This window comes from Orcinus orca, chromosome 10 (genome assembly GCF_937001465.1).
Source record: "Orcinus orca chromosome 10, mOrcOrc1.1, whole genome shotgun sequence".
In the NCBI taxonomy this organism is placed as follows: Eukaryota; Metazoa; Chordata; class Mammalia; order Artiodactyla; family Delphinidae; genus Orcinus; species Orcinus orca.
This window is the reverse complement of record NC_064568.1, coordinates 33,791,422-33,813,946: the sequence shown is the minus strand read 5'-3', so window position 1 is coordinate 33,813,946 and position 22,525 is coordinate 33,791,422. Positions and strand designations below refer to the sequence as shown.

General features: G+C 39.4%; 1 long non-coding RNA gene across 1 annotated transcript in view; it reads left to right on the top strand.

Annotated features, from left to right (window-relative positions):
* The first annotated feature begins 10,484 nt into the window (after positions 1 to 10,484).
* LOC117200687 (uncharacterized) overlaps positions 10,485 to 22,525 on the top strand; it is a 200,622-nt gene continuing 188,581 nt past the window's right edge. The window contains exons 1-2 of the long non-coding RNA XR_007479468.1: positions 10,485 to 11,592; positions 13,294 to 13,392. This is a non-coding gene — a long non-coding RNA (uncharacterized LOC117200687). The remainder of the gene's footprint in view (positions 11,593 to 13,293; positions 13,393 to 22,525) is intronic.

The following is a 22,525-nucleotide window of genomic DNA, read 5'->3' as shown; positions in this document are numbered from 1 at the left end:
GATGTTCTGCCTTTAAGAATGTTCTTGTGTCTGCAGCACACCAGCCCGACTCAGGAGTCAGAATGTGGAAGGAGTCAAAAGGGCTCTTTTCACAGATCTGCCGTTCAGTTCACCTCCCTTTCACAATGAGCGGGCAAAGGATTGTGAGCGGGTGGAATGACGGAGTATTTCTCCCTTTCTTGCTCCCAGCTGTGGCTATCCATCCAGGCTTTCCTTTCTAAGACCTCTGCAGTCCATCCTGGGGTGGGAGTATTTGTAGTACAAGGACATTATTCTGAAATCCGCCAGTCTTCATGTTAAGTGGATTCTTGCATGTTTGCGCCTGTGCTTATTTTTAAGTAAATTTATGTGTGGTTGTAAGATCATTCTGAGACGGGGGATTACTCAAGGGGCCGTTGCAGTCACTCAGGATAAATGGAAAGGGAGAAGTTTGGGCTTGGCTATTTCTGGGATAAGGGGGTTCCTTGTGGGTAGGGGCCATTAGCCAGCTGTCCAGGTAGTGAAAGGGTCTGAGGCTGATTAGAATGGCCCTAGTAGCTGTGACCATCTGCAGGATTGACCTGGGACAGTCCTATCCAAGGTACAGCCTATGGACCGACAGCATCATCATTCACTAGGGCTGGGTTAGAACCTAACTTTCTCCATCCTCAGCCCAGACCCACTGAATTAGTCTCCAGGCATCGGGTCCAGGAATCTATGTTTCAACAAGTTCTCCAGGTGGTTTTCATGCGTGTTGACCTGTGAGAAGCATTGATCTAAGGTGTGAGGTGTGCCATCCCCTCAAACTATAGTTAAAGCCAAGCTTGCCCACTGACGGGGTACCATCTTTCCCATGATAACCTCTTTCCCCTGTAACGCTTGTGTTCTGGAAACTTAACCATAAATGGAGCCCAAGTTTACATCCTTTCTCAGTTCCCGATAGTCTTTAACAAGTTGCTGGGATACTTTGAAATTATTTGTTTTAAATATAGGGCTGGAAATGTGATATGAAGTTAAACATAGATGAGCTCCATGTTCAAAGACTGAAACCTACAAATGTGCTGGAAAAGACTAGTATTAAGTCAATGATCTTTTTTGTTTTGAAAATCTGTTTGAAAAATGTTTCCAAAGCCCGTTTTAAGAGATCATTTCACTTTAGAGGAGTAAAGGGTAGAGCTGACTTTATTATTCCTATTTGGTAAGTAAGGAGTCTGAGGCCCAGTAGAATATATTCTGAGAGTGCCTTTAACATGGAAGTCTAGCTATGCTTTATCATGTTTCAAAACTTTTCTGGTGGAGCACGTTGCAAAGGTCCACAGTCAGAAGGAAGGTTGAGCTACTGAATCAGATTAGTCTCTCTTCTGGCATTCCTTCTATAGGAATCTTCAACCCCGAATGAAGGGGGAAGCCCAAATCCCACCCGGGCAACAGCGACAAAAGGGATGCATTCCTTGTCTGCTTGAGCTCTGTGGCCCCAGGCTCCGGGGCCGTCATTCAGTGGGCAGATCACCCAGTACCCAGCAGAGGGCCAACAGCGTTTTGATTTTAATAACTCCTAAGCTGAAGATGTCCTAGTTAATCTGAGGCTGGGCAACTACTTAGCAGCTTGTTAATATTTAGACTATTTAGTCATTCGAAACAATGCAATTAAGGATGAATCATGGCTCAGTAACCTAAACAAAATTAAATTAACAAACGAGCGGCCCTCCTTTTGGTCTGGGAGGCTATTTCATAACCTCCCGCCTCGAAATTCCCTGAAATCTTTTTGTGCAGATTTCAGGGCATCCAGACTCTAAATTCCTTCCCTTGTTGGTACAGACCCAGTTGTGGTCCTTGGGTGAACAGCTGGGTACTAAAAGGAAAGGGCATTTTGAAGAGGTTTGCCATGTAGAATCTCTGGGCGCTGACGTGACCGGGTAGTTGGTATGAGTACAGACTTTAGGATCAAATAGACAACAACCTGAGTCCTAGCTCTACCTCTTACTAGCTGAGTGACTATGGGCAAGTTATTTATCATTTTCCTATCTAAAATACGGAAATAAGAACAGAATCATATATATATATATATATATATATATATATATATATATATATATGTAATATGTATGTATCCAACAAGGATAATTATTAATGAATTTAAATTTTGAATCAAGTCTATAATACTAGCATAACTCATTACCAGGCAGTTTTCTATATTATATCTTAAATTCTGATTTTCTTTATGTAAACCTATGATTAATATCTTTGGAACTCTGAAGATTTTCATGGGATCATAGACACTTGGAGTGTGAAAGAATTCTACCAGTTTTTGAGAAGTGGGTCCATGGAAGCGTGGTGTCTTTCCCAAGGTTGTGCCACTTGAGACAAAGGTGTGAGTGGCATCTATCCCTGTCAAGGGGTCAACTTCTCTTTGAGATAGAGAGAAGCCAGCTTTCCTCACCTGAAAAGTGAGATGTGTTCTCTACAACAGTACTGCTCAATAGAATTATAATAGGAGTCACATAAGTAATTTAAAATTTTCTAGTAGTCGCATTTTAAAAAGTAAAAAGAAACAGATTAAAATAATTGTAATACTATATCCATTTAACCCAATATATCCAAAACATCATCTCAACATAGAATCAACGTGAAAATTTATTAATGACATATTGTACATCTTGCACCATATCTTTGAAATCTAGGGTGTGTCTTACTCTTATAGCACATCTCAATTCAGAGGCTAAATTTTTATCAGTCATATTTATATGTATTTAATTTCGTAATATTTATGGGAGAAAAAGTAGATTCCCATACTCACGTTATTCTGAACATACTTAAATGTTTTCCAATATCTGAATTGAATGTTTTTAAACTAAAACTTACTAAAATGAAATAAAATTCAGAATTCAGCTCATCGGTTGCACTAGCCACATGGCCACGTTCAAGTGCTCCATAGTCACGTGTACCTAGTTAGCCATCCTATTGGATAGCGCAGTCCTGGGCTCTTCTAGCCCTAAAATTCTAAGTCTTGAGAAACCTTGCTACCACCTCCTACACAAAGATGATATAAAAATGATGACGGGGGGGTAGGTGGCTTGCCTGGAGAGATGACAGATTTGTGGTTGAGAGAACAGTCATTAGGTTCAAATGCTCTTGCTTGGCTGAATTGGGCAATGGTTTAACCTGCCTGAACTCCAGTTTGCTCGCACATGAAATGGGGATTATAACACTTACTTCAGAAAGTTATCAGAATGGTGCAATGTGAAGGTGTTTGTAGAGTACTAACTCCAGGACAGGAATAACATGTGGTCTAAAAGCTTCTGAACGGGTGGCCCCAGATGTCTGCTTATCTCCATCTGACAAATATAAGCCTTTCACGAAGAGTTCATCCTTGATTATGGCGACACTGTAATTGCCTAATAGCCCTCTAGTCATGCCTTTGGGACTGCTGGAAAAAGTCCACTGATACTCTGCAGTTAGAAGTGGTTGTCACTTGGTGATATAATGAGGCAGAATGCTCTTTTTCGATACTAGGCCTTTGTACATGATGTTCCCTTTTTCTGGAATACTCTTTCTGGTTCCCTCCTTTCTGCAATAAGTAAGCAAATTCTTACTTATTTTTCAGAACCTAGTTCAAGTGTTTCCTTGGGTCTCTTGCAAACAGAATTACTCAGTGTTTCCAAGCATTCTCTACTGTTTTATTTGGAAAGTCATGACGGCTAAGAGGTTATGTGGTGATGGCTAAGAGGTTATGTGGTGACAGTACGGTTTCCTTCTTAGGTAAGTTCACAGGAGGGCTATTATGGAATCAGACAATTTACCTCAAAGAAAAATGTAATTTTTGAGGTCGGGGGGATAGTAGCAATACAACTAATAATGACATTAATGTTTGGTACTTTACATGAATTGTTTTATCTAATCCTAAGAGCAGCCCTGTAGAGATACGATTCCCCTTCGGAAATGAGGAAACCTGGCCGAGAAAAACTGATATTAGAGGCCTGTTCTTAGCCACTGTGCAGCCCAGACTTGCCGTTTTGGAGAACATGACAGACATTGCTATCATCTTTCCCAAATTCACCCTTCTTTTCCCCTTACTAGGAGTACCCCAGATTTGTTTGAGGTATCAGTGTACCCAGTTAAAAACACTCACTGCTTCAGACTCCCTTGTCACATGCCTAAGGCTCCTGGGAGAGACAGTTCTGACAGGCCTTTGCTCCTTGCCTCTTCTTCCTTTCTCTAGCCTGAAATTTGCAGTTGACGCCTGGAGGCACAGCAGCCTTCTTGTGACTATAAAGTCAAGAGCCATTATTCTAAGGATCACAGGACAGGAAGCTAGGAGGAGCCAAGATATTTGAAACTTTGACCAGCTATACCTCCCTGGGCTGCTGCATCCAGACTTCCCATTAGGTTATCAATATTAAATCTCCATTTAATTCAGCGGCTATAGTCAGATTTCAGCTACAAGCAGCCAAATGTAGCCCCCGTTAATGGAGAGAATTTAGAGCCAGCCAAGAAACCCAGCAAGCTACATTAGACTTCTTCCTCTTCACAAACTGCTACTTGTTAGAGTCTCTTCTAATTTGGCATTTGCTGTAGGCCCTTATCATTTCAACTGACTGGACAAATTTCCTGTCCTCCTTCCAGAAACTGGTTTTGTTGCCTCCATGATATTTCCCAAGAAGGGTATTTTCTTGGCTGACTGGAGTCATTCCTCCTGGACTACCTGCAAGGTTTCCCACAAATAGCACAGAGAGTCATCTGGTAAAACTGAAGATTGCATGGTCATGGTGACAAGGATTCCTGCCTTCCCTCAGGCCAAAAGTCAAGTGGTACAGAAGCCTGGAGTCCAATTTCCAAAGCAATCAAATAAGCAGCTAAAAGTGACGTCCTAGGACAGGGATTGGCAAACTACAACCTGTAGACCAAATTCCACCTGAACCTGCTTTTGTAAAGTTTTACTGAAACACAGACATGGCCATTTGTTTATGTGTTGTCCTTGCAAGTCTTTGCTATAATGGCTGAATTGAGTAGTTTTAACAGAGATGGTATAGCCTGTAAAGCCTAAAATATTTACTATCCCTATACCTCCACAGAAAGTTTGTTCACTCCTCTCAGAGAACGACTAGCTATGGAAGAAAGACATATCAGAGATCGAACAGTAGAAGAAGAAACAACAACAGCTCCAGCCCCCTTTTATCCTACCAAACACAGTGCCAATTAGGTCTCTGCCCCAGTTCTGAAAGGTGCATTTGAACTATTCATTTTATGTGTAAGGATTCTGAGGCTTCTAGGAGGATAAATACCTCCCCTGAGGTCACATCTCGTGATTGATGAAGCCAGAATTCTAACCCAATTCTGTATGGATCTAAAGATCACAATTTTAGTCATGAATCATTAACTATTTCACTACATTCCTCCTCTTCAGTTTAATCCAATTCCTATGGTAAATACTAAAGACAACACAGAGAGCATTGTAAATTAAAAAATGACTATGTGGAAGGAGAAAATCTACTTAGTTCAGAAAGGTCCAGAACAAGGAGGTCAGGATACATGCCCCAAGATAGGTGGCAGAAAAGGAGATCCAGGACCTAAAATGGGTGGAATGAAAGTGCCAGTGAGAATGGAGGGACATTGTTTCTCTGTTCAAACTGGGCCCCGTCAGTGTCAGTCTATGTAGAGGGTCTGTCCAAATAGCTCTCCTTTCATCAGATGACATAACACCTGGAACGCCACCATTAGCCCTCAACTGAAAGAGGAGCTATCACTGAAGAATGGTGCTAATCTAGTGGGAGGCCTCTGAGGACCTGGGTCACAGGGCCCAGTGCTCACTCCTCAACATACTTCTGTGGAAGTTATCAGTGACTCCATTAGGTGTGAGCCATGACTTCATGCTTGAAAAAAAGAGAAGTGGATGACAGATGTTGAGATGGAGGACATGTGCTGAGGCCTGGGGATTTGCAGCATATGTTTAGCCTGGGAACATCATACCACAGGAGAACACATATGGAAAGAACGGGGTGTGTCTGAAGACTTAATGTAAGTCTGATGCGAGCCCAAGTTTGGAGGTGGCCACTGGAAAAACTAATTTGGTCTTTGGCTTTACGTTAGTTGAAGTATGATATCCAGGGCATGGAAGGTGACAGTTCCATTTAACCCACCCGGGCAGAACACACCAGGATCTGAGAAGATGGAAGTGAAGGATATGAAAGGTCTGGAGATCAACAGCTGTACATCTATCCAAAAATTTTGAGACCCTACCATATGCAAGGCACAGTGGTCTTTGTTGGATATGCAAATGATTTTACCTTTGAGCAGGGTATACAGACATTAAATCAATGATTACACAAACATAGAATTAGGAAACATGGGCTGTGCCATGAGGCGAAAGTACACAGTGATGATGTAGGTTATAACAGGATCCTTAGTTTAGACTGGGTCTCTAGGAAGACCTGTAAGAACATGAAATTTAAACTGAGACCTAAGAAGAGGTCAGTGGGTGGCAGCCTCTCAACCAGTGATGAAGAGCAATGCAGGCAGAGGTAACAGCAAGGGCAAAGGCCTGGAGGTAAGAAGGAGGAAGATGCCTCAGGGCATTTAGGCCATTTTAGAGAGCTGGATTTCAATCCCAAGTTCAATGAAGAGCTATTGGAGGGTTTTAAGCAGAGACAAGATAGGACCATTCTGTATCTTTGCTTTGGCTGCTGTGCGATTAGAGGAGGCACAAGATTAGAAGGGGAAAGGCCAGCTCTAAGGCTGCTGCAACAGTCCAGCCTAAAGGGAATGACAATAGAGCCACGGAGAAATGTCTGGAAGCCCTGGGAATTGAACCCTGGAGAAACAAGTCTTTGTAGGGAATGTAGTATTTGTCTTCCTATCTCCAAATAGCGAGGATGTGGAAGAGGGACTGGTGTCTGTCAGTCCGGCCAAAGAAAGAATAAGTAGCAATGTCAGACGGCTATTGAGGAGGAGGTTTTCACTCAGCATAGAGAGCCTCCAAGGAAGCAGTCACCTGGATGCTGCTTTCCAAAGCATGCTACAGAACGGGGCTTCTGGAGTCTCATTCTGCGGCCTTTTAGATCCAAGAAATGCCCCGTGAGAAAATAACTCAGTAACTAATTGAACGAGACATGCCGTACACACTCTCCTTGGAGACTCACCTTGTACCTGACTGGATTCTGTAGCAGTACTAAGTCCTGCTGCTAAGAAACTAATTTGGCAAGATTTAAGCCACCATTTTCCAAACTTATCTGCCCCAGAACTCTATAATAAAACTGCCTATTAATATTCTGTGAAGCCAGTGGTCGATGGGACACACTTTGGAGGACACTGCTGTAAAGAACTTATCCATGAGTTCAAGGGTGAGTTCTAAAGTTTCTTCCAAGTCTATAATCTGATGTTCTGTGTTAGGCTTTACTTTATTCTTGCACTTCCCTTTTACAAAGCGGATATTTCTGATGCGACAGGAATTCCGGTGTTGAGAGGATCATAATGCATGCAAAGAGTGTTATGAGATAGATGTAGATTTAAACCTTGACCCTCCCACTTACTAGCTGAGTGATCTTGAGTCATCTCTTTAACCTCTGTGATGTCAGTTTCCTCATTTGTAAAATGGGAAAAATGTTAGTGCCAACCACAAAAGTTGTAGAAAGAACTCAATGAAATGCGTAAAGGCTTGTAAGCAATCCATAAACGGGTGCATAGGATCAGTCAGGAATGGCCCTTGTGGTTACCATTAGCCAATGACCCAGGCCAGTGGTTCTCCAACTTCAGTGACATCAGCATCATCAGCACGATCTGGAGGGCTCGTTGCAACACTGATGTGGAGCCCCACCCAAGAGCATCTGATTCAGTAAGTCTGAGGCCCACCTGTTTTCTATTTCTAACAAACTCCCAGATGATGTCAGTGCTGCTGGTCCAGCAACCACACTTTGAGAACCACTCAACTAGGTTGGTGTTCAAAGTCTCCCCCCCCAATTTTTCTCCATTCTGGAAGACAGGATCAGGCTTAATTTGCAGGTTATTAATGAGACAAGCCCAGAGTGACTTTCTTCTTACGCAGTTTCCTTCTTGGGGCCAAAACTTGGCTCTTCATGAAAGGGAACCCCCTACCCCACTCCACAGGTGTATTAGAGTGGGGGTGAGGAGGACAGGAGACACAGGAAGCGAAAACACATTCCAGGAGGGGAGAGGATCAGACTAGTTCACACATCTTGGGAGGCCTTTGGTATAGATGCTCGGATTCAAAGACTGTCTCCCATTTATCCTCCAGGCCTGGCTTGGCTCCTGGAGAAGCAATTAATCTTTGGTTCCATTTTCAACCATTTTTCTCCCATTTCAGAGCCCCTGTGGAGGATTCTCCTTCTCACTGGAAGCTCCTAAAAAGACAAGTCCATTTTTTTGGCTTGTCTCCATTGTTCCCAGGAGTTTTTAGGTTCGTTAAAAAAAAATACCCATACTTTATTCTCCATTCAAAGTGCTTTTGCAAGTTCTGACACGTTTCCTGCTACCATGTTAAAGGCATGGAGTGAGCAGGAGATGATCTCAATAGAAAGAATATTTATGAACTATTATATTTATAAACACCTGGCATTTACATAAACAAGGGAACTGGGATTTTTAACAAGGTAACCTCTCCAGTTTGGCATTCAAATAGAAAACATGCTTGTGTTTTTCTTGTGCATAGGGAATCTCATTGAAAGTACGTGGCACCCAGACAGTATTTTAGTAAACAGTGGTTTTAGTCTCTGGTGAGTTCTAAATTAGACACAACAGATATTGCAATAGTTAATGATTCTCCCTGGTTTCTTTTCATTTAAGGAGTGATGAATGTCATCTTTATGATGATAAGTCCCCTTGAAGGCTTTGCTGTGGCAGTTGCAATGCTGAGCCCAGAAAGGTGGAGGGACAACATGCCCAGAGCAGGCTGCTGATAGCAGGCTCCTCACCATGGGTGTGCCCCTCCCCTAACTGTCTACCCCTCCCGCACCTGCCACCCCCCAAGTGGCACCAGCCCCTCCTTTCATGTATGAAGAGACTGAGCTTCATGAGGGTCAACTGTCTTACCCAAGGTCACAGAACTCCTAAGCAGCCCAACCAGAACTGAACCAAAGTCTGCCGTAGTCTAGAGCATCTTCCACCCAGACTACAGTCAAAATATTTTCTAGAATTATAAGTTCCAATTTCTCTTGTTTTTATTTCTTGGCCTTAAAAAACTCCAGTTATTACATTTTTTTTTCTTCAGTATAGCACCAGATGGTGGAAAGACACATATATTAAGCTTCAGACCCTGATCTCAAATCTAGCCATCACCACCTGCCAACTGTGAGTATAACTTGAACAAGTTGTTTAGACTCCCAATCTCAGTTTCCTCATTTGTGAAATTGGTGGTGGTATTCTCTCTTCCTGCGGGACCTCTTGAGATAATGAAATGAGACGCTGTTTGTGATGTGCCTGGCACACAGTGGAAGCTCAGAAAATGTTAACTTCTTTCCTTTGCTATCCATTTGGTTTCTCACTATTCTTCACCATCTTCTCCTATGCTCCTTAATGAAGGCTGGACTTTTCTTAAATGTTTTGCCCCGTTCTCCAGGAAAGGCTTCTTTTCCAAGCTCTGAGACTCCCAGGAGATACACAATCCTGCAGCCAAGCACACTCGCTAAGACTCATCCATGTGAGTCATGGATTTTCTCTCTAGGACCTGAGCCTGGTGAGTTCATTTCCACATCTTCTTAATCCCATGTCACTAACAACAGTAGAATCAATAAAACCCACGTGTGATGCGAGACCACAAATCTATTTACCTGTTTGAATCAGGCAGGTACCTACTCTGTTGGCTCTGTCATTAAACTTCTGGGAAAATACTTTCCACACCTGGAAATATGAACTGGAAATCTCATCATGAGAGATTTTCCTGATAATTCCCAGGCTTCACTACATTGTGATGCTCAGGAAATTTTGACCTTGCTTTGTTTTGATCTGGACTAGAGTCAAAAAGCATCTCTTAAATGAAAAATCATTTTCAGAAGGGCTGAAAACGTGGAGCCGTTCATTCTGATTGCCACTGGGTGCTTTTCATTCTGCTCAGCGTCTTTATCCCTAGCATCAAAAAAAAAAAAACAACGTCGAATTGACTAGAGGCCAAGTTGGGTGACTTTGGTGAGAAAAAGTGTATGAAATAAGAGGTTATAGTCACTGAGAGCCTAAAAAGAGTGTAGGAGGTGAAAAAGAAAAAAAAATGACCTGGAAATTATACTTGTCTATTTCTTTTTTTTTTTTTTTTTTGGACAGAACTGAATACATTTTCCAGGCTCTTGAGTTTAATTAAATTCAAAGGAACATCTCAAAGGCAAGTGAAAAAAAAAAAGAACAGGCAAGACATTGAGGTGGCTGGAATAAGAAACTGTGTAGAATGTTATGGAAAGACAAAACCAAAAGCAAGGAAAGGAAAGATGATGGGAGAGGAGAGGTGGGGGAGGGGAGGCAGGAGGGGCAGTGAGGAGGGGAGAGGTGGGGGGGGGGGCAGAGAAGGGAGGGAAATATGAATTTGCCATACCCGACCAGACGAAACGAACTTGTTTTCTGCCAGCAATACCCACAGCTCTCTTTTAGGCACTGGTACTTCCCTTAATTTCTAGATAGGTCACAGAAGCTAGATTATCTGTCTCATCTAAGGACACACTAGCAAATGGCAGAGTCAAGACCAAACCATTGCTGATTCCAAAGCCCATGTTCTTTCTAATCTACCCCACTACCTTGGCTTACCATTTATGCATTTCATTTTTTAGTGCTGGAGAAAGGGGTTAAAAATAGCTTTATTTCTATTTCTCCCTATAAGAGCAAAGTCAATGCACACGTTGGTACAATAATAATAACAGAACTCACAGGGGTTGTGCTCCTCCTTTGCGCCAGGTCTGGGCCACATGCCTTGGAGGAGTTATCTTATTTCGTCTTTACAGCTCCGTGGAGTAGGTACAAGCATTTGGGATCTCCTTTTACATGTGAGGGCACTGAGGCCCTCCCAGGTTATGTATACATGCTCGAGGCCACGCAGTTAGAGAGGGGAGCTGGGCTCGGAAGCCAGCAGAGTGACTCCCCCGCCTGCCTCAGTCACTGTCCCATCCAGGCAGTTCTTACTGGGAAGTCATTAGAAGAACACTCAGAGTTTCTGACAGCAATTTTGCTAAGAGATATTGATTCGTTAACTATTTTAACTTGCTCTTTGTTTCCTCTTTTTACTTACTCTTGTCCTCAACCATCGTATCTGTGAAACCATTGTTTTAATGTGCTAGTTTCAGATTTTCTAATATACATGAAACTAAACACACATTAAAATAAATGAAAAAGTGATAAAATAAAATTTAAAAATTCATCTGTATACCACCTACCAGTAACTTTTATGCTCTGCCAGTGGTAAGAATATTTTCCTCCATCACTGTTCAGACATATCACTTGTTAATGAGGTAGAAAAAGGTCAGATCATACCCAACACTTCTGAATGGGGAAGAAAGAGGCAGGACCCGGACTCAAGGATTCGCCTCCAGACCTTTCCCTCTGCACCACCAGCCTCCCTCCTGTGCCTCCTCTATGTTCCCTGGAATCCCGAGGGTGCAGCTGGGGGCTTCAGAAAGCTTCAAGGTACAGCTGATCCTGTCTTTCTTGAAAATGCTTGTATTTTGTTCATCGTGGATGTTTTTGCATTAATCTTGATTCTTGAACAAATACTACATAAATTATTATGTGTTTTGGTTACTGAGTTTATTTAAACGTTTTAGTATATAATACATTTAATATGTTGTCTTTATACCAACATAGTCAAAAACATACTTTTCAATATTTTTTTAACAGAGAAGGGGGGCCCACAAAGATCACAACATGGCCCTTATGAAGCTGATTACTTCCTACCTCTGACACATCCCCACTTCTCCCTCAGGACCTGGGACCCCATGAGAAACCAAAACTGTACCAAGCAGTGTGCCCCACAGTGGCTCAGAGCCACCTGGCCCTTCAACTGCAAAATACGAATGCGTTTTAAAAGCTTTACCTTGGTACATACTGTTTCTGAGAAACTCCATAATATGTAATTTTAAATTTCCATTCACTTACTGACGCTTATAACCCTTCTTGCAATGTCCTCAGCTTCTCTCTCTGGGGCACTTTAGTCTCCAGCCTTTTATCCATGATAAATTATCCATTTAATCAAACTATCTAGCTTAAGCATTTTTGGTTACTGCTTTATTTTTTTCAAACGAGAGGGGGGCATCCAACAAACCAGATGTGACTGTCTCCAGTTTCGTTTCTTAATGTACAAGTTGCAGATTCCTTATAGATCCTCCGGGGTAAATCACAAACAAGAATTAGCACATCACCAGCCTAACTTCCTCTTCTCAGCATGTCTGTTTCAAATTAAAGTGAACGACAGACTCAAATATCAAAGGCATATTGCCCCTAAATTAGCCAATCAGCTCCAAATACAGCTGGAAACAAGAGCAGGGGATAATGTTTTTCAATCAGCGGACAACCCTTTGAAAGTTTAATTATAAATGGTAGCCTAAAATAAAATAAAATAAAAATAAAATAAAAGCTAAATGAAATTTGCCACTTCTATGTAGGCAATACACACTGTATGTCATCCCAGCCCAGCCTCTTATCTCTTAGTGCCTACAACAGGGGGAGCAAAAATTATGTAGATCCCCATTCTCTGACTTCTATTATTTCATTATTCTTTGAAGGGAATGGAAAATGCTTGCTATACAATTGTTAGAAGAAATCAATTTTCTGAGCAGCTTTTTTTTTTTAACAAAGAGATCGGTCTGGGTTAAACTGGCGAGGCAGACTAGAATCCTTGGAATTGGGAATCCCGTTATCCATCAATGAGGACTGTTTTCCAGATCAGGGGAAAGAAGGGGTGGTCAGTTTGAGATTGGTCTCAGGTGTCAGGTCTGGAGAGAAACGAGGTTGTTATCTGTTCCTGTCAAGGAGACGATGACCTCCATCTCAGGGGTTCGCGTTCTGGAGATAATTGCAATGAATCATTTGCAAGGCAAGCCTTCAGAACCTTCTGCATGGGCACAGTGCAATCTTCCTCACCCATATGACCCCCACAGCCCCAAATTACATGCCACTTCTCCTCAGGTAGGAAGATCCAGTGGACAGGTATGGATTTGTCTGCCCAGAGCATCACCACCCTTAGGAAACTCCTCGTCCCCCACTTCATACAAGTGCTCCTCTCCTTAGCCCTGCAGGATGAAGTGTGATAACTGGCCAGCCTGAGTCAAGAGCCATCCCTCAAGTGAATCTAAGTGAGATTCAAAGTGTGACATGCCCATTGATTTGCAGGATTCCCATGCTCCTTGGAATCGAGCCCAGAAATGGAAATCTGATATAGAGCTAGTGAGGCAATGAAGCCCAGCCTTTGAAAACGGACAGACCTGCCATGTAAGTAGCTGAGTGACCTCATGCAAACTGCTTAAACACTCTGAGCCTCCATAGTCCTATATGTAAAATGGGGACAATATCTGTCCTACAAAGTTTTTGTAAGGATTATAGTTATTGCTTGCAAAGTTCTGGAACTACTGTAGCTACTAAAAAAATAATAAACATATGTAGTCATATACCAAATTATCAAACCTCATCAGCCAGTGATGATAAAATGGGGTCATATTTGTGTTTAACTCCCAAATGACCGTGATCCTGACTCCAGGTGGTGCACCCCCGGGTACCAGTTCTGCCCCTCCAAAACACCCTGAAATACCTCCCAAGTACTTCATCCTGAAGTACTGTCTCCCATGTGTTCACAAAATGGTCTGAGAGCATCTCCAGGATGGATCCTCTGTCAGATAGCATCCACCATGTTTTCCTGTCTTTATTGTCACTGCAGAGTGCGCTCCTTATTATTAAGTCACCAGAGTCCAAGCCGGAGATGCTGTCCCTGATGTCCCCTTGTCATCGCTCCCTGCGGTGACCCAGTGGTGCTGGGTTCTGGTGGCAGTGAGGAGAAAGGTCTCTCCTCAGCTACCTGGCCTCCAGTTCATTCCTTATTTCCCAAAACAACTCAGCAAACTTCAAAGAATCAACAGCATTCAGAAATGATCCCATCGCCATTAATCCATACCCTCCAGAAAACAGTCTGCCAAATGTGAATCGACAGTTCCCACAATACAGACAGAAACCTTTTTGGAGCTGATGGCCGCTTCTCTCCACACCCACCAACACCCCCACTCCATCCCAACAATTTCAGAGACCCGAGGGCTCAGCCTCAGCCAGGTCACGCATGGAATCTGAGTCAACTCTTCATTAATCAAAACAAACCCTGATAAGCTGGGACAACGTGAGAGAGTAGCATTGATATATATACACTACCAAATGTAAAATAGATAGCTAGTGGGAAGCAGCCACATAGCACAGGGAGATCAGCTCGGTGCTTTGTGACCACCTAGAACGGTGGGATAGGGAGGGTGGGAGGGAGACGCAAGAGGGAGGAGATATGGGGATATATGTATATGTACAGCTGATTCACTTTGTTATACAGCAGAAACTAACACACGATTGTAAAGCAATTATACTCCAATAAAGGTGTAAAAAAAACCCAAACAAACCCTGAGTGTAGATCCCGCCCACAGCCAGTGAGTGACCACATGCATGGAGGACAGAGGACAGATGACATATGGGTTTGCAGAGGTCAAGGGGCTCCAAGAAAGGATGTGAATGTGATTCGTTGGAGAGTATGTAAATCAGTTTCTCCTCCTTCTCACTTTCTTACGTATGCCCTGTGATATATATGGTTTTCTAACAATAAAGACAAATTATGATGATAACAAGGTCAAGGTACAGCATTATTATAAGTTATATTTCAGTTTGGCTTTATAGGATTATATAGATATTGGGTCAATAAATAATTTGTGTATTGAATCATTATCTATATGTTATATATTAGTATGGTGTACACTAATATATATTATATATATTAGTATGTTATATATAAAAATTCATTTTTGTAAGTAAATATAAAACTTTAGACAAATTTAACTAATTAAGCCTTTATTAATGGAGTGGGGTCAAAGGTAGGTGCTTTGGGAAACCTATTTAATTTTTATAAATAAAACACTGATTATAAATAGTAACATATGAATATATCAAGACTCTTGTATTGATCTTCCTAGGCCTTCAGAGCTAACTTTTACTTGCATGTACCCCAAATGTCATGCTGTGATTGAGAAAATCTGCCCACCAGATTTCACAGCCAATTGTTTTTGTGCCAGAGGTGCTATGTGATCATATATGAAAAGGCAGGAAACTCAGGGATTCCAGTGACCCATAAGTGGCCTATTGGCTAGTAGCAAGATTTCAATAAAAACCCTGCATGAAATGAGCCTCACACTTATAACAAAATGAGTCTGAAACAATCAAAAAATGGTATGAGGTCCATGACTCTATGACAAGGCTAAGTCCAGGAGGCAGGCAGAGTAGGACCACAAGGAAGATTCAACACGGTTTTTGCAGCCAACTTTTTCTGGTCACAAATGGCTGTTCTGTATAAATGTTCCTGAAAGTTCTCATTTCTAATGGTGGGTCTTAGATAGCAATATTTCACCAAACCACAATTTTTAATGGATCATTACTGTTTTTGCATTTTGTCTTAATGTTACTTGTCTTTCATTTCTTTAGTTGGTTAAACTACTATTTCTTCTCTGTTTCTTGCATTTCATCTCTACTGAGGATGGTATGACTTCTTCATCCTTTCAAATTGATGAAATTAGATTGTGTCTGTTTCCTTAATTCCCTTAATTTAAATGGGTAAGACTGAGTCATTATGGATGAGTGATCTCTTCCAGACTGCCCTCCAGTGTAAATGACTAAGGGAATAAGGCTCTGAGAACTGAGTCATGAGGTCTAACCAGGCTTGCTGGGCAGGGGAGGGTGAAAGAGCCTGCGTAACTCTTTCCTGAAAAGCATAGTGGGGGAGATACAGCAGATCTGGGTGAAACCAGATGTCTTAACCAACCTGTTCTGTTCAGGTAAATTATTTAGTAAAACAAAGCCAAATACAATTTTAGTTAAATCCTATTTGATGAGAAATGGATGTTGTTGCATTGGTTGTTGTTTTTAAATTTTTATTTTGAAATAATTGTAGATTCACATGCATCAATAGTTGCAAGAAGTAATACAAAGAGATTCCATCTACCCTTTGCCCAGTCTCCTCCAGTGGTAACATCCTACAAAACTGCAGTGCCAGATCACAACCAGGGTATTGACAATGATACAGTTGAGAGGTAGGACATCTATATCATTGCAAGAATCACTCCTGTTGGCCTTCTCTAGTCACACCCATGCTTTTGCCATCCCCTACGCCTTTCTTAATCTCTGGCAACTGTTAATCTGTTCTCCATTTCTATAAATTTCTCATTTTAAGAATTTTATATAAATGAAATCACACAATATATAACACTTTGAAACTATTTCCATTCAGCATAATTCTCTGGAGATTCATTCAAGTTGTAGCATGTACCAAGAATTCATTCAGGATTTCTCAATATGGAGATTCCACCATTTGTTTAATCCATTGGGACATCTGGATCATGATATGCTTTTAAATATTGTACAAATTGCTTGATACTAATAAGCAGTTGTGAGAACACTTACTGGAATCCAGGAGTTGTTTTAAATAATTTATACCAATTTTCTTACTTTACTCTCGTGACAGATTTGATTAAGCAGATGTAATGCATGATTAAACTATAAAGTTTATATAAACTATAACATTAAAGAGAAGATATCTTCTCCTATGGACTTAGATGAATCTAAAGGGAACTATAGTATAATTCAAAATTAATGAAATTCTTCAGTTGATATAAAATGGGAATTGAGAGAGACTAAAGTAGATGACACGGGACTAGTCACTTGTAAAAGGAAAATATATAAATATCACTTCAAGCATTGTTTTAAAAAAATTAAGTATGAGGCTTAAAAAGTTTGGAGCAAAATAAAATTGAATAACTAAAAAACAACCGTCTAATGAAAACTGGGAAAAAATTTGAAAGTAAAAATAAAGAATGTTAAATAAAAAATTATAGTGTTAAACAGCAAAAATTTCTTAATGTATTCAACATTACACTAAGTAAAAATAGAATAAATTAAACACACTAATTAAAAGACAGAAACTTTCGGATTGAATTAAAATGAAAACAAAAATAACACCAAGCTCTACAATATTTAAAAAAGATACACTTCAGATAACAAGGTGGAGAATCGAGGAAAATAAAGGATAGAAAAAAATGTACCACACAAATAAGAGTCAAAAGGAAATTTAATATATGTAAGATTTATTCAAATTTTAATTTTCTTTAATTTAAAAAATTTTATTGAAATATAGTTGATTTAAAATGTTGTGTTAGTTTCAGCTGTACAGCAAAGTGATTCAGTTATACACACACATATAATATATATTATATATATAATCTTTTTATAGTCTCTTCCATTATACATTATTAAAAGATATGGTAATAGTATAGTTCCCTGTGCTATACAGTAGGTCCTTGTTGGTTATCTATTTTATATATAGTAGTGTATATATTTTAATCCCCAACTCCTAATTTACCCTTCCCCCTTTGGTAACCATAAGTTTGTTTTCTATGTCTGTGAGTCTATTTCTGTTTTGTAAATAAGTTCATTTGTATCATTTTTCTAGATATCACATATAAGCAATATCATATGATATTTGTCTTTCTCGGTCTGGCTTCACTTAGTATGATAATCTCTAGATCCATCCATGTTGCTGCAGATGGCATTATTTCATTCTTTTTTATGTGTGAGTAATATTCCACTATATAAATTTTATATATATATATATATATATATATATATAACATCTTCTTAATCCATTCATCTGCCAGTGGACACTTAGGTTGCTTCCAGGTCTTGGCTATTGTAAATCGTGCTACTATGAACATTGGGGTGCACGTATCCTTTCGAATTATGTTTTTCTCCAGATATATGCCCAGTAGTGGTATTGCTGGATCATATGGTAGCTCTATTTTTAGTTTTTAAAGAACCTCCATACTGTTCTACATAGCGGTTTTACCAATTTACATTCCCACCAACAGTGTAGGAGGGTTCCTTTTTCTCCACACCCTCTCCAGCATTTATTATTTGTAGACTTTTTGATGTTGGCCATTCTGACTGGTGTGAAGTGATACCTCGTTGTAGTTTTGATTTGCATTTATCTAATAATTAGTGATGTTGAACATCTTTTCATGTGCCTTTTGGCCATCTGTATGTCTTCTTTGGAGAAATGTCTATTTAGATCTTCTGCCCACTTTTTGCTTGTTTTCTTGATATTGAGCTGTATGAGCTGTTTATATATTTTGGAGATTAATCCGTTGTCAATTGCATCATTTGCAAATATTCTCTCCCATTTTGTAGGTTGTCTTTTTGTTTTGTTTATGGTTTCTTTTGCTGAGTGAAAGCTTTTAAATTTAATTAGGTCCCATTATGATAAAAACTCTCTCAATAGTGGGCATAGAGGGAACCTACTTCAACATAAAAATATATGACAAACCCACAGTGAACATCATACTCAGTGGTGAAAAGCTGAAAGCATTTTCTCTAAGATCAAGGAAAAGACAAGGGTGTCCACTCTCACCTCTTTTATTCAACATAGTTTTGGAAGTCCTAGCCACAGAAATCAGAGAAGAAAAAGAAATAAGAGGAATCCAAATTGGAAAATAAGAAGTAAAACTGTCACTGTCGCAGACATAGAGAATGGACTTGAGGACATGTAGAGGGGGAAGGGTAAGCTGGGACGAAGTGAGAGAGTGACATGGACTTCTATATACTACCAAATGTAAAATAGCTAGCTAGTGGGAAGCAGCAGCATAGCACAGGGAAATCAGTTTGGTGCTTTGTGACCACCTAGAATGGTGGGAAAGGGAGGGTGGGAGGGAGATGCAAGAGGGAGGAGATATGGGGATGTATGTATATGTATAGCTGATTCACTTTGTTATAAAGTAGAAACTAACACACGATTGTAAAGCAATTATACTCCAATAAAGATGTTTAAAAAAAAACAACTGTTTGCAGATGACATGAGACTATGCATAGAAAATCCTAAAGATTCCACCAGAAAACTACTAGAGCTCATCAATGAATTCAGTAAAGTTACAGGATACAAAATTAATACACAGAAATCTGTTGCATTTCTATATACTAACAATGAAAGTTCAGAAAGAGAAATGAAGGAAACAACCCCATTTACCATTGCATCAAAAAGAATAAAATACCTGGGAATAAATCTACCTAAGGAGGCAAAAGACCTGTACTCAGAAAACTATAAGACGCTGATGAAAGAAATCGAAGATAACACAAATGGAAAAATATACCATGTTCTTGGATTGGAAGAATCAATATTGTCAAAATTACTGTGCTACCCAAGGCAATCTACAGATTCAATGCGATTCCCATCAAATTATCAATGGCATTTTTCACAGAAATAGAACAAAAACATTTTTAATTTGTATGGAAACAAAAAAGACCCCAAATAGCCAAAGCAATCTTGAGAAAGAAAAACAGAGCTGGAGGAATTTGGCTCCCTGACTTAAGACTGTACAAAGCTACAGTAATCAAAACAGTATGGTACTGGCACAGAAACAGAAATGCAGATCAATGGAACAGGATAAAAAGCCCAGAAATAAACCCATGCACCGACAGTCAATTAATCTATGACAAAGGAGGCAAGAACATACAATGGAGAAAATACAGTCTGTTCAATAAATGGTGCTGGGAAAACTGAACAGCTACATGTTAAAAAATGAAATTAGAACATTCTTTAATACCATACACAAAAATAAACTCAAAATGGATTAAAAACCTAAATGTAAGACCAGATACTATAAAACTCTTAGCAGAAAACACAGGCAGAACCCTCTTTGACATAAATCACAGCAATATCTTTTTGCATCTGTCTCCTAGAGTAATGGAAATAATATATGTAAGATTTTTTAAATCATAAATAACAGAAAGAGATGTTGCATTTATATATAGTTATAGATATATATCCAGAAGCAATGATAATAATAAGAGCAAAATACATAAAGCAACAGATGACAGAAATGGGAGAAAGAGAGGTAAAAGGCTATTGGAGATTTAAAATCACTGCTCTCAGAAGCTGATGTACCTAATCCAATAAAAATAGACTAGAATATAGAAGACATTAATAAAATAATTAAAAAGTTATGCATATAACTTTATATTAAAATTTGCATACAGACATAGACTACACACTTTTTTTCTAGAATAGATTGGTCATTAAAAGAAATCATATACTAGAGACAAAAAGAAAATATCAATATATTTCTAAGTCTCAAACAGAAAATGTTCTCTAATTTCAATATAATAAAATTTAAAATTAATAAAACTGAGTTAGCTAAAAATAAAAATCAATTTATTTATAAACTAAGAAAAAATGAAACAAAAAAATTTACTATCAGATAGAACTTGGGGAAACTAGAAAACAAAAGGGGAAATTCTACAGCTTAAAGACGATGAAAGTAGTACATGTCAACATTTGCTTGATGTTGCTAATGCAGTTCCTAGAGTGCAATTTATAGCTATGAATACATTCTAAAAATAAAAAATTTGAAAAATAAATAAGCTAAATGATCATTTAAAGATGAGAGGGAGGGCTTCCCTGGTGGCGCAGTGGTTGGGAGTCCGCCTGCTGATGCAGGGGACGTGGGTTCGTGTCCCGGTCCGGGAGGATCCCACGTGCCGTGGAGCGTCTGGGCCCGTGAGCCATGGCCGCTGAGCCTGCGCGTCCGGAGCCTGTGCTCCGCAGCGGGAGAGGCCACAGCAGTGAGAAGCCCGCGTACTGCAAAAAAAAAAGATGAGAGGGAAAAGACAACAGAGCAGATCCAAAGAAACAAGAAAGATGGCAATATAAATGACAGCTGCAGAAGGTTTTACAAATGAGGGAAGGAATACACAATTCCTAACTTATATACATTGTCTTAGAAAGTTGAAAACTGGGGGCAAGTCTGGGCAGCTCATTTCATGAGGCAAGTATAATTTTAATAGCTAAACCAGATGAAAAGAGTTCAAGACAAAAAAAAGTACTATAATTTGAGTTCTGAAGTTAGTTTTAAAAATATTAAATAAAATATTACTATTTATTTCCAAAAGTATGTTAAAATGATTCAAGGATGGCCCAACATAAGAAAAACTAGCAATATAATTCCCCTTAAAAAAATAGAATAGAATAAAAGACTGGAGGGTCACAATAGAAATAGAGAAAAGCAGATGATAAAGATCAATATCCACTTCTGAAAGAAAACAAAATCTTAGAAAAGTAGAAATAATCTGATAAAGTTTATCATCCAAAATTCATTGAAAACATCATTTTCATAAAGGAATTTTATAAGCATTTTTTTGAGGTCAGGAACAAGACAAACCTTATCACTGTAACAACTGCTATTCCAAATATTTGGAAAAACAATAAGATCACAAAAATAAATAATTTCCTTTGAATTGGAAAGGACAAGACAAAATATTCATTACATAGAAATCCACGAGAATCAGGAGAAAACCATTAGAATTTGTAAGAGAGTTCAGCAAGTTTTCCAGAAACAAGGTTAAGTTATAAAAACCAGTAGTGGGCACCTACTAAAGCAAGTTCCTATTAGAAAGTATGATAAGAGAATTTACAATAGCAACTAAAACTACGAATTATCTATTAGCTGATTTTAAAAAGATTGCACAGGATATTTGTGGAAAATTTTTAAATTTTATTCTAGGACATGAATAATGACCTGCATAAATATTCTGCCTAAGGTTTGGGTCAATTAAACACTGAAATGGTATCGATCGATATACCCTGAATTCGTTGAAAATAAATGCAGTTCCAAGAAAAAATTCAAGCATGAACATTTTTTTTGGAAAATGTTTTCTAAAATATATGTGGATGAATAAAAGTTCATGAATGGCAAAGAGTATTTTGAAATAGAAGAGTAGGGAGATCCTTCTTGCCAGGTACTGACATATTAAAAAGCAGTAGTAATTAAGACAGTACAGCAATAAAATAGGAGCAGGACAGTAGACCAAGGGAGCAGCTTAGAGCACCCCCATCGACTCCTGGTGCCTCTGGGACCTGGCATGTTACAGAGAAGGCATCACAAAATAGTAGGAGAAAAGACTGATTATTCGGTAAATAGCATGGGAAAAATAGCCTCACTCTACAGAAAGTTTAAATTAAATCATTACCTCATACCAAATAAAATAAACTCGATATGGAGTAAGAACTAAACTGAAAGTTAAAAGTATAGAATTAATGAAGAAAATGTAGACAAAATCTTTACGACCTTGGGATACGAGAAGCTTCTTAATCCAGACTCCAACACATAAACCCCAAAGAGATAAATTGATGGCTCTGGTATCAAAATGAAAGATTTCCTCTCAAAATTACACCATAGACAAAGTTATCAGCAGGGGTCAGGCTTACTCTTGACACTGCAATGTCATCAATTTACCAGTGAGACTGTTAATTGAGCAGTTACTATGTATCAGGCACTGTTCTGAGTAC